Here is a 13,490-nt window from a genome sequence, read left to right as displayed (position 1 = left end):
AACAATAGCTGAAAAGCATAAACATAGTTCACCTCTAAAAAATGGCCTAAAAGGTAAATTTTAATAAACTTTTATCTTGAATATGAATTCTACACTATATTATAACTTGAATACATTAAATTATTGTATGTATGGTAGTGAATCAAGCGTAGTGGGATCCTCATTCGTACTTTGCAAATTTTCTTTAAGAAAAGATCAAATAAGTGACACGTGAAGATAAGATAAGAGATTATCGAACATATTAACTTTATAAGATTCGTTAGCAAAATGTTTATCATTTATAACTAGGGTGCAGTTGAAGGAAGCTATAACAATAATAAAATCAATAAAGCGTGAACCAACGGTCCAGAAACGCGTGAGAAACAAACATAATTAAAATGTAAGAAGATTCCCGTCCAGGCTATATATATAATAAGAGTGTGTGTCTAGAGAGGCATGGAGCATCAAAGATATAGTTCGAGAAATGGGTTTTAACCTAACCTCTATATAGAGGGATAAGGAGATAGGAAGCAGATGAGATCTAGATAGATAGAGAGTAACAAGAAACCCAAAATGTTTCTTTATCTGCATTTGCACCTGCACCTACATACACTACTGCAACTCTTTCATTCATATATATATTGTGTGTAATGGAGGAGGAGAAGATGAAGATAGGTGTGGGAGCAAGTGCAGATGAATATCAGTTTGGATAAAGTTCAGACTTCCATTTCCATCATTGTTCATCATCTTCCTCAAAACCCACCAGACAATACATTCGGTATGTACAAAGGATGTCTGTATTTTTGTCTTCATTATATTATTTCTCTTTGTCTGTGTATTAGGAAATGGATTTTCCATTCTCAATAAAGAGCATACTTTTCATATCTAAACAGCCCCAAAAGATGATTATTATTGCTGGAAATTATTATTTAATTTCTTCAAATCTTTTATTAATCCTTCAATTCCTTTTTTGAGTAATTATTTTGATATATTCTTGTCAATGACTACACATATTTGGAGACGTAAATAGTGGCAGAATCAAGATTTGAAGATAGGGAGATGAGATTCCATTACGTGATGTTTGGTTTGTGAAATACAAAAGGAATGAAATATCATTTCGTAAAATATCTGCTTGATGGTGCAATTTTTAGAGTAAAGAAATAGAATTTCACGGAATAGTTTATTTCCTTTACAATAGGAAGAGCTATATATTCCTGATGTCTCCTTGGTATTTGTTATTCCTAGCCTGTTAGAAATACCTATTTTTTATTATTCAAAAAATTCACTTATAAACTCTTCATACACATGTAATACACGAATGGGAGAAATCCAGTTCATGAACAATTATTTTGTTCTTCAATTTCTTTTTAATTAGAATTACTTATGAAATAGTATAATAAATTTTTTTATTTTTGTATTTTGGTATTTTATGGTGGGTGAATATGTATATATTTTTATGTGTTTTATTTTGAATAAGAGTATTTTAGTTATTTAATTATATTCATTTTTGATCTATTCCTGGTCCAATCAACCACAAGAATTTATCTTAAGATTTCGGCCATGTTTGGTAAATTGTTGTTAGCTGATAGTTGTTAGCTGTTAGCTGATTGTGTTAATTAGAGGGTATAACTAATTGATAACATTAGCTGGTGTGGAAAAGTATTTGGTAAATTAGCTGTTAGTTGATAGCTGTTTGGTATAATTTCTTTTATGAAAAATCTATTTGAAAAAGTTGCTTGGAGTAGCTTTTAGAATTTTAACATTTTGGAATTGCAAAAAGCTAATTAACCAAACACTTATATTGATATTTTAACTAAATAAACAATTAATAGTAGTTAAATAAGTCAAAATTAATCTATAAATCAATTTTTTATCAAACAGGACCTTCATGTTTTTCAAATTATGAACCAAATAGTAAAATAGTATTTATATTATATTCCTTTCATATTCTATTCCATTTAGAATACTAATCTATTTTTTTTCTTTAAATCAAACGCCACTTAGGATTAGGCCATTATAACGCGCGTACATATATGAGTTTTTAAATTTTATAATATAATTGAGCCACATCATGTTTCTTTTAATCAATTCAAAATATAAAGAGAAAATTACACTTTTAGTCCTGTGACTGTTGGGGTCTTGTTAATTTCAGTACTCGACTTTAAAAACTAACACTTTAGTCCCATAACTATGCAATTTTTAACACATTTGGTCCTGTCGGCCAAATCACTGTTGGTGATAATGAACCACAATCAATTTAATATCCGTAAAATAATATTTATATATATACAGACGAAATATATATATAAAATATTATTGGATATATATCCGAAATATATATATACACACAAATATATATAAAACGGACCCAACGGTTATATATACATGTATATCTACGAAAAAGATATACCAATATATATCAACCAAAAAGAAAATATAATCCTTAGATTATAATTCCAAAACAACAAGAAAGAACGGATTTTTGCTTAGAGCATAATCCAAAACAAGAAAGAAGGAGAAGGAAGAAAGATTCGTACGAGTTAGGCAAAGTGCCTGTCTTTCCTTAAAACCTTATTTGCCACCTCCCAAAAGTGCTAGGAGCGTTGTGGCCTAGGTCTCCCAGGATAAAACGTACAACGGTTCGACGTTTGAGCACCCAAACGAACGAACCCGTCGAACAAGAGCACGGGCAAAACGCAGCTTCAAGAATGGAGTAGAAGCAGAAGTATTTTGAGGCTTGAAAAAGATATTTTTCTTGTGTGTTCTTGTTACTTTTTCCTTAGAAAATTCTGCTGCACTCTACCCCTTCTTATATAGGGAGTGAGGAGTGAATAGCCTTTATTATGGCATTTAGGGGCATCCCTACAACTTCTTGTAACATCCACCATTAACATGGGTGTTAATGCAAAAATTAAAAAATTGCCATTAATCCCATAACAGCTGGAATTAAATCCCAACAGTCACAAATTAGAAGTTGTAGGAAAACTGTGCATGGCCAGCACAATTTCGGCCAAAGCCGAAACTGCCTTGGCCGAAACTTTGCATGCAAAGTTTCGGCCATATACATTTGACCGAAACTTTGCATTTAATGCAAAGTTTCGGCCATTAGGCCCAAAACTTTGCAATGCAAAGTTTCGGCCACTTGGCCATTTCAAAGTTTCGGCCAAGTGGCCGAAACTTGCACTTAACCTCCACGAAATTATTTTCGTGTTTCCCAGTGGCTGTGTCGGAAAATGAATACTAAAATTTTGAGATTTGATTTGCACCCCCCTACGCATAAGAGAGAACCTCTATGCTATACAATTCAATAAGCTTAAAAAGAGCTCTTGTATAAATAGTGGGGCAAATCCTCTTCCCAAACCAATGTGGGACAAAAGCTCACTTTTTCCCTTCATTTTCCAACTCACATGGGTCTACTTTGAGAATCAATATCTCATTCACCCATTATCCGTTTTGAGCGTACAATATATCAATCTCTTCGTCTCACTACGAAGAACCCGAATCCACTTTGACCCGACCCAAATCGGAAGTGGACCCCACTGATAATTGTACCACAAAATAGCCACTTAATATGCCATTTTAAGCTATTTTTTCCAACAATCCCCCACATGAATGAAAAATTGATTTTCAGGGTATTTTGAAATCGGAAACAAACTGTGTTCAACTGTCGATCCCTGCATAGGATAGGTAGGGATCACTATACCCTTTGAACCTTCCCTTGTGAAGACATGTTTACTCTACTGGCTGTACGGTAGAACGCGATGTCTTTGAACCGACTGCCGTTTGTATAGACGATGACATATCTCACACAGGAACCTTCCAACCATGCTCTGTTCTCATGAGTGTGCCCATTTTGGTCGTGGGTCACCGTCCTGGTTCTGCAAGAGTTTGTGAAGAATTGTGCCCATCAATTCTCCTTTGAAGCGACCCTCACTTCTCTCTCACATAGGTGATTCTTTTCTGAGTATCCCGCATACTCACACATGTCAACCGACATTCGAATCATTAAAGCATCAACATGCTAACCTTGCGCGGGAGTCACTATTTCTAACGAGGAGTGGTAGGGAGTCCGAGACCCCCCACAGTGACACGCTCTATTCCATAATTTAGTTGTCCCATTGAACCTAGGTGCCAGCTAGGTTGGGTATCCACTATAGAACTTTTAGTCCAAGGGCTTTAGACCCATTCCTCGTTCCAATTTCTCCACAACTATTTGCTTACCTTCGGGTTAGCGAGTTAGCGGCCGCTACGTTATCTTTTGACATCACGTAGTCAATAGAGATAACCCCCTTTGTGAGAAATTGTTTAATGGTATTACGTCTTCGACTTATAAGTCTAGACTTACCTCCACATCTAACTCTGTACTTAACCAATTTTGGCTTGACTATCGCAATGCACACAAATTGGAGGTACGAGTTCACCACTAGGAACATTCTCAAAATAATGGCATAGCCATTCGGCCTACTCGCTCGCGACACGAGTGTAAGGCTCCCAGCTTTGATCCCGTCGGATCTTAGCTATCACACATTCATTTCGAGAATTTTCGTCCAACCGACTGCACCGGCCTACGTAAAGACGTAGCCTTTAATGGACTTAGCGTCCTTTGATATCCGTGTTATACTTTCCAAGTACGACTAGATATCCCACGTTGTGTAGTCCAAAATCACGAGCATACCTTAAGTATCTCATAACTGCTATTGCCTTCTAGTGCCCCACACTAGGGCTACTCGTATGTCTACTGAGTTCGTTAACCGCAAAGGCAATATCCGGCCTAGTACAACCCATTTGATACAATTAAACTACCGATAATCTAAATGTATTCTCCGTGAGAAATACAATCTCCGTGATTATCGGCTAGTTGTACGTTAGTATCTAACGGTGTCCAAGCCACTTGATTAACGTCCTTTGCAAGGATTTAATCAAACTTAATGAGATTGGCTTAACACGAGACCATACAGTCTTCTCACAATTTTAATCCCAAGGATTAAATCTGCCAACCCCATGTCAAATATCAAATTTAACATGTTCAAGGTAGAATTGATCATTTGATCGTTACTACCCACGTTGAGTTTATCGTGTATAGACAAATAGTGATAGCCTCGTCTATCGTACGCATTACGTAGACATTTATCACATTTGTTTATACTAAACTCGTGACACATCATTGTATGATCAAAACCTACATGCCAAATACTAAGGCAATTGTTTCAAACCATACAATGATCTCACCAATTACACATTTTCTTTCCCTAGCGTGGAACCACAAAACCCTCGGGTAGTTCCATGTCTATTAAGAAAGCGATACATCCATTTTGATAAACTTCCAAGTCTCGCTAAACAGCTCTTGGGAAGTATCATCCTAGTGGATTTCATTCTCATCACAAGAGAATATATATTGAAGTAACTGTGGCACTCGCGTTGCATGTAATTTAAAATTACAAGCTCGGCCATTTTACTTCGATATAACCAACCGGTTTTATCTTCCGACTAGTGATCCACTTAGGATCCAAAGGTTATACAACTTAGAGGAAGAACAACCAGTTCCAAGTATGATTCTCTAAGTTAGAATCTACTTCGCTCTCGATGGCCTCTCTCGGATTGGTCCATTTGTAAAAGTCACCACTTCTACATATGTTCGAGGCTCGTTTTCTAACAACCATGTCAGAAAATTCAATTTATTTTCTAGTAAACAAGTTAGAATATGCGCGTCACATTCTAGCATGTACGTCAGAAAATCTGGACCAAAGGATTATTCAATCCTAGCTCTCTTGCTACGTCTAGCTTTGAGCTCGGGTTCTCTTTCACACCCTTCAACCATAGCTACGCCGAAAGTTCCTTTCAACGTGCTAGGTCCTTTATTGATCCTTCACAAAAATACATCTTCCAAGAACGATGAATTTCTTGAATCAATCTTTCGTGTTCTTATGTACATCCAAACTCTTGGACTCGTGTACTAAGAACCAATACACACCTTTGGCAAGACACCCCCACATTTCGGGCATTAGAAGGAAACTTCCTACGTACCCACAATTCGTAAGAATTCCATGTGGGTAACCTTATTTAAAAGGGATTTACTTGTCCAAAGTATTGTCTCACCCTCATACTTTGAGGTAGACCCGAACTTATCAACGTCTTGATATTTTATGTTCGGCAACAACGCTCGATTGAGGTGAATACCGTGTCGTACGCTCGAGTACGATACCAATGCTTGCGCCGAAATCACCAATAGGTGTTTCTTTTTCACCACATCGATTGTTCGTAACCGCATTAATCCACGATTAATTTGGTTTTTCTCTTTTTATTCTTTAAAGAATAAACATGTGTTACACGCTAACACATATCGTAGGTGCTAACAGATTAGCCCTCACGAATCCATTCGGTTTTGACCGAAAGGCCACAAACCCGAATCAGTGCTTCCGAAGTTAAAGCACGAATCAGTGCTTAGTAGTGAAGCACGAAACATGCTACACAAAGCACGAATCATTGCTGCCAAACTAACGCACTGATTCCAAAGCAATCCCTATTGCTTTAAATTATAAACTCATAGCAACCTTCGGTTGCTTAATTTATAATTTCAGTGCTACTTAGCACTAGGATTTTCAATTAATTCCACAATTAACCAAACTTCCTTTCGTGCTAATCACATAGCACTTTTTGCAATGCTAAATTGAATTAGCCACATACGAAAGGTTTAAGCCAAGTAAATTAGCATTAGAACCAATCATAATCTAGCACCTTTATTGCTTTTACCAAAGCACCAAATGCTTAAGTTTCCAACACATAAAGGTGCAGCCACCAAGTGGCCGAAAGTGCCTAATTAAGCACTCTACCTAGTGCTTAATAGCACTATTGTTGTGTTCTAATTTGCACTTCAAAGTGCCAAATTAAATTGCACTTTTCATTAGTGCTACAAAAGCACTATTCACCAAAACACAATTTGTCTCAAATTAAATATACTAGTATAATTTGGAATTTTTTTTATCAAGTTAATTATAACACAATTAACGAGAACAAATCAACCAAATTTTCCAACTAATTGAATCAAACTCATATAATCGTTCTACATGAACTAGAACCGAAGTTTGTTACGGGATTTCAACATGTAACACGCTTGTTACATTTCGTTCCGTGATGCACCACGCACCCATATTGAATTATTTCATACATTTGACATTATTCTAACAAATAATTCGTATGTACCAAAATTCAACTCAATGGAACAATTATATTTTTATTCGAATAAAATATTACAAGGATACTACAGTATTTATTAAAAATAAATAAATAGGAAAACTACATTGGAAATAAATTCCTTATTCCTATCTCGTAGTAGTCCTTCAACACGTGTGCCTTGTTCCATTTTCCAACCGTCCACTCCACGAAGGGTGGTCCATAGCGCACATCGGGGGTACCTCGGCTGTGACCTCACTCGTCCAACCATCCACATGTTTTAAATATAGCGAAGTTGTCCTCAACCTTTTCACCAGGATGACGGTTCGCTTTGTAGTGGCATTTTTCCTTCTTCTCGTAATCTTCTTGAAAGCTAAGCTTCCGCTAAAGTTTCCTTTGACTACGGTTGAAGTCATTGGTCACACTACAATAGTCCTCAGACCATGTAGTGATCACAGCATCATAGGATCCTTCGTGGCTTTTAGCCGATCCACTAGACAACACAATAGGTACCAATTGTGTGCCATTAGCCACAGGTCTACCGGATCGTGAACCAAAGTTCTCCGGAGCACCATCGTGTGTCTTTGCAACTCCCATGGAAATATCATTTCCAACGTTGCTGCCGTCAACCGGCATCACGGAATGTGCAACATCGTTGCCGTTCCTACCATTTGAATGTGCACCTCCGGCAACATTCACGGATCCAACACTTTTGGAATCCATCGACTTGTTCATTATCAAAATAAATAAGGTTTTAAGATTGTTGGTGATAATGAACCACAATCGATTTAATATCCGTAAAATAATATTTATATATATACACACGAAATATATATATAAAATATTATTGGATATATATCCGAAATATATATATACACACAAATATATATAAAACGGACCCAACGGTTATATATACATGTATATCTACGAAAAAGATATACCAATATATATCAACCAAAAAGAAAATATAATCCTTAGATTATAATTCCAAAACAACAAGAAAGAACGGATTTTTGCTTAGAGCATAATCCAAAACAAGAAAGAAGGAGAAGGAAGAAAGATTCGTACGAGTTAGGCAAAGTTCCTGTCTTTCCTTAAAACCTTATTTGCCACCTCCCAAAAGTGCTAGGAGCGTTGTGGCCTAGGTCTCCCAGGATAAAACGTACAACGGTTCGACGTTTGAGCACCCAAACGAACGAACCCGGCGAACAAGAGCACGGGCAAAACGCAGCTTCAAGAATGGAGTAGAAGCAGAAGTATTTTGAGGCTTGAAAAAGATATTTTTCTTGTGTGTTCTTGTTACTTTTTCCTTAGAATTCTGCTGCACTCTACCCCTTCTTATATAGGGAGTGAGGAGTGAATAGCCTTTATTATGGCATTTAGGGGAATCCCTACAACTTCTTGTAACATCCACCATTAACATGGGTGTTAATGCAAAAATTAAAAAATTGCCATTAATCCCATAACAGTTGGAATTAAATCCCAACAGTCACAAATTAGAAGCTGTAGGAAAACTGTGCATGGCCAGCACAATTTCGGCCAAAGCCGAAACTGCCTTGGCCGAAACTTTGCATGCAAAGTTTCGGCCATATACATTTGACCGAAACTTTGCATTTAATGCAAAGTTTCGGCCATTAGGCCCAAAACTTTGCAAAGCAAAGTTTCGGCCATTAGGCCCAAAACTTTGCAATGCAAAGTTTCGGCCACTTGGCCATTTCAAAGTTTCGGCCAAGTGGCCGAAACTTGCACTTAACCTCCACGAAATTATTTTCGTGTTTCCCAGTGGCTGTATCGGAAAATGAATACTGAAATTTTGGGATTTAATTTGCACCCGCCTACGCGTAAGAGAGAACCTCTATGCTATACAATTCAATAAGCTTAAAAAGAGCTCTTGTATAAATAGTGGGGCAAATCCTCTTCCCAAACCAATGTGGGACAAAAGCTCACTTTTTCCCTTCATTTTCCAACTCACATGGGTCTACTTTGAGAATCAATATCTCATTCACCCATTATCCGTTTTGAGCGTACAATATATCAATCTCTTCGTCTCACTACGAAGAACCCGAATCCATTTTGACCCGACCCAAATCGGAAGTGGACGCCACTGATAATTGTACCACAAAATAGCCACTTAATATGACATTTTATGCCATTTTAAGCTATTTTTTCCAACAATCACCGGCCAAATGTCGCCGGAAAAATGTAAACCATTTTTAATTATTTAACATTGAGGGCAAATTGGTCATTTCAAGTAACTCTCTTCTTCTTCCTTGCACTGCGCACAACTAGCCGATTATTTCTCCGATTAGTATGATATAATTCTAAAGTAATGAATGATTTCTAGATGCTAACCTGCTGTATAAAATCAATATAGTGAAGAGCCCCATGCTTAAAGTGGGTCCCACCACCAGGGAAGGTAAGGTATTCACCAGTAGAGCCGTCAAAATGGGCTTAGCCCGCCCCGCCAGCCCGCCTCTTTAAAAAAAAAAAAAAACATAATTCTAAATTCCTAAATCCTAATCGGCTAAATCCTAAATTCCTAATTTCAAATACTCAAAGCCCTAGCTTATTCCGCACAGGCGCACAGCCAGTCGCCATCCGCCAGCCCTTGTCTGCCGCGACCACTGTCCACCGCGATCAACCGGCGACCACCGTCCACCGTCCACCGCGCGCACAGTCCGGCGGCCTCCGCTCCACGCTCCGGCAGTCCACGGCTCCACGCACAGCGGCACCGTCAGGTAGTTTATTTCGTTTTTTTTTTCTTTTTCTTTTTCTTTCATTTAATTTATTTGATTTTTATAGTATACAAACTAGTAAAATACAATTGTACTGATGTTAATCTATTATCTACTCCGTATTATTCTATTATGATTTATGCTGTACATATGAATATTGAATAATATGATTATATGATAAATTGATAATATATATGAATATGATTGTCTATACATACTGGTCTACTCACATGTATACTACTCTTTTGTTTATGAGGTGAGAAAATATGTGAGTTTCTTGAGCCATTTTATGAGGTGACAAATTTGATTTCCGGTTCTTCCTATCCTACATCAAATCTATATTTTATGCAAGTTTGGAAGATTGAAAGTATGTTGAAAGAAAACTTGGATAACGAAGATGCCTTGATAAGTGGAATGTGTAAAAAGATGTTTGACAAATTTGATAAATATTGGAGTGAATATAGCCTAGTGCTTGCATTTGGAGCTATTTTTGATCCAAGGATAAAACTTGTAACATTAGAGCATTTATATGGGGAGGTTCAGAGTGATCCAGCTAAACTTAAAGAAATAATTTCACTTTTGAAGACAAAGTTGAACAAGCTTTTTAGTGGTTATGCGGATATTATTGCTCCACATCTTTCCCAACCACGAGTTTCTCAAGCCACATCTATGCAAAGTGAAAGTTTAGGTAAAAGTCAAAGAAAAAGAGCATTTGAAGTAAGTATTTTAAGTTCTAAGTTTCTAACACTTCAATTTATATATATATTTTCTGTATCTGCATTTGTGATTGTGATAACATGTTTAATGTTTTAAAATTTAATTTCTTAAGTTCTAACTAATGTAGGCAATTAAAAAGTATGATAGTCAAACTGTTAAGACTGTTGGGAAGTCAGAATTGGAAATTTATTTGGAGGAGCCCAAACTTGAATATGCATACTACGAGGATTTGAATATCTTAGATTATTGGAAAGAACGTATGCATAGATATCCTGCACTTGCATTGATGGCACGAGATGTTTTGGCTATCCCAATTACTACTGTTGCATCGGAGTCGGCATTCTCTATTGGTGCTCGTGCGCTCACTAAGTATAGGAGTTGTATTTTGCCTGAAAAAGTGCAAGCACTTATTTGCACAAGAAATTGGTTGCATGGCTATGCTATTGGTAATGGTAAGTTATTATATTTGTTTATAAAATAATGAAAATATGAAATATTTGATTATATTTTAGGTAGTTTTATTTTATTATTTTGGTGTATTGTACTTTAATATTTAACTCTCTATTATGTTGAATTTTTAAGTAGATACTGAAGACAGTTCAAGTTCAACATCAAATTTGTCCTTTGAAGATTCAAATATTGTTAATCTTGTTGATGACAATGATGAAAATGAAGATGAAGGTGTAGAAGATATGAATGTTTGAATGATGTAATTGACTTATGATTTATGAATTTATGAACTTATGTAGTTAAGTATTTATGTTTTGTAATTTTTAACTCTCTATGACTCTATGACTCTATGAGACTATGACTCTATTATGTATTTATGTTGAATTTTTATGTTTTGGACTATTGGTGATTTGGTGTCTATGAACTAATTTATGTTGTTTTAACTAGTTTGCTAGATGTTAGGACTTAGGGAGTAGGGACACATCACAATTCACAATCACACATTCACACATGCTGTAATATATATATATATATATATATATATATATATATATATATATATATATATAGGCGGGCTTGGCGGGGGCTCACGGGCCTAAGGGGGGGCGGAGCGGGCTGCCCCTCCATGGGCTCGTATTCTTGGCGGGCTTTTTAGCCCGCCCCGCCAAACGGCTGGCTTTGGCGGGCCCCGCCCCGCCAGCCCGCATTAACAGCTCTATTCACCAGTCACCACTAACTTTAACCCAATTTTGATGTCCCTTAACCTCTTCAAGCTTGGTGTGTGGAACATTGCCGTGCCAGAATTATATAATCGGCAAGGCAACGACGAAGTTGTGCGCAGTGCCTGACCATTGCCGTCGGAACAAATTTCCTGGGTTTTGTAATGAGAAGAAAGGGTGCCGTGCCAGAACTACATATATATAGGACAACTTTTTTTTTTTTTAATTTTCCGGCGATTGTTTTCTCGGTGACTCACAACCAGAAAGGTTCGGCACCATGGAAAATCTGGCACCGTGAACAGCTCGTTATCGTCGTTTGCTTTCACTATTAGGCCAGCGAAAGTGACAGAGTGGGACACGGCGGTGGAGAAGTTGCTCATACCGAAGTACACGCGCGGGAGCAAAAGGGGATGTTTTCCGAGAAAGGCAAGTCGACGAGGGAAATGGCGTCGACGACACTGGAGAGGGATTTGGTGAAGAAGGGGCGGTGAATTGACCATTTTTCCCTCCATAATAAACAATTTAAAAACATTTACGTTTTTCCGGCAACATTTTACCGGTAATTTGGTCGGAAGGACCAAATGTGCTAAAAATTGCATACTTACGGGACTAAATTGTTAATTTTTAAAGTCGAGTACTAAAATTAACAAGACCTCAACAGTCACAGGACCAAAAGTGTAATTTTCTCTGTATAGTTATGCAATTCTGGATGTGTAGTTATGAAGTTATGGATGTGTAGTTATGCAATTCTGGATTTATAGTTATGAAGTTATGGATGTGTAGTTATGCAATTCTGGATGTATAGTTATGAAGTTATGGATGTTTAGTTATGCAATTCTGGATTTATAGTTATGAAATTATGGATGTGTAGTTATGTAATTCTGGATGTATAGTTATGAAATTATGGATGTGATGAAATTATGGATGTGTAGTTATGCAATTCTGATTTTTATTTTATGTTAGTCATCAAAATGACGTCGTTTTTGCATCCGTATGCACAACATAACGACCCAAATTAATATACATTATTATAACTAAAATTTAAATTAAATAAAGGGAAAAACTATTAATGTCATATAACTTGAAATAAGATTCAAAACTTTTTAACAATTTTACATACACATAAAATAATTCTAAATGTTTTCCTAAATCCAAAATAATCAATAACCGCATCAGTGCATTAATGAATAAACAATTATATATTATATATAATTCATAAAAACAAATAAACAATTTGAAACCTAATAAACTTATACGCAATCACATTATTATAATAATAAAATAATAAAATAATAATTATTAAAAATTTATAAAAACAAAACTTATAAACAAGAGCAAAGCATTAAATCTTAATTATTGAGAACAATAAATCAGAACACTTTAAATGTGATAAAATATATTCATAATAAAATATAAAACATAATTAATTAGATAAAATAGTTCGAATAGAAAACACATTATAAATCACATATATTCTATATTGATATCATATTTATAAATGTTTATTTTAAATTAGATCAATTTCAATTTTTTCTTGATTAATTTGAATACGATGACACAGAATAGAACTTATAAACTACACTGACTAGATAATTCATAAAAAATAAGTAAGCTATCTTTGAAAATATTTTTCATAACTAAATTACGAAATATATTACATATACATTACTCATTATAAAGTTCAAAAAATAACATGTGTTCTAAATATAAGTAGTAAATT

General features: G+C 35.9%; 1 long non-coding RNA gene across 1 annotated transcript; it reads left to right on the top strand.

The window, feature by feature from the left end:
- Positions 1–410: 410 nt before the first annotated feature.
- On the top strand, positions 411–1,356 carry LOC109183303. Its single transcript, XR_002054510.1, has 2 exons — positions 411–757; positions 1,010–1,356. It is a non-coding gene; the product is annotated as an uncharacterized LOC109183303 (long non-coding RNA).
- Positions 1,357–13,490: the final 12,134 nt, after the last annotated feature.

The sequence above is a fragment of the Ipomoea nil genome, unplaced genomic scaffold, assembly GCF_001879475.1.
Source record: "Ipomoea nil cultivar Tokyo-kokei standard unplaced genomic scaffold, Asagao_1.1 scaffold1102, whole genome shotgun sequence".
Lineage (NCBI taxonomy): Eukaryota > Viridiplantae > Streptophyta > Magnoliopsida > Solanales > Convolvulaceae > Ipomoea > Ipomoea nil.
Note: the sequence above shows the minus strand (reverse complement) of the source record. Positions and strands in the feature narration are given on the sequence as shown.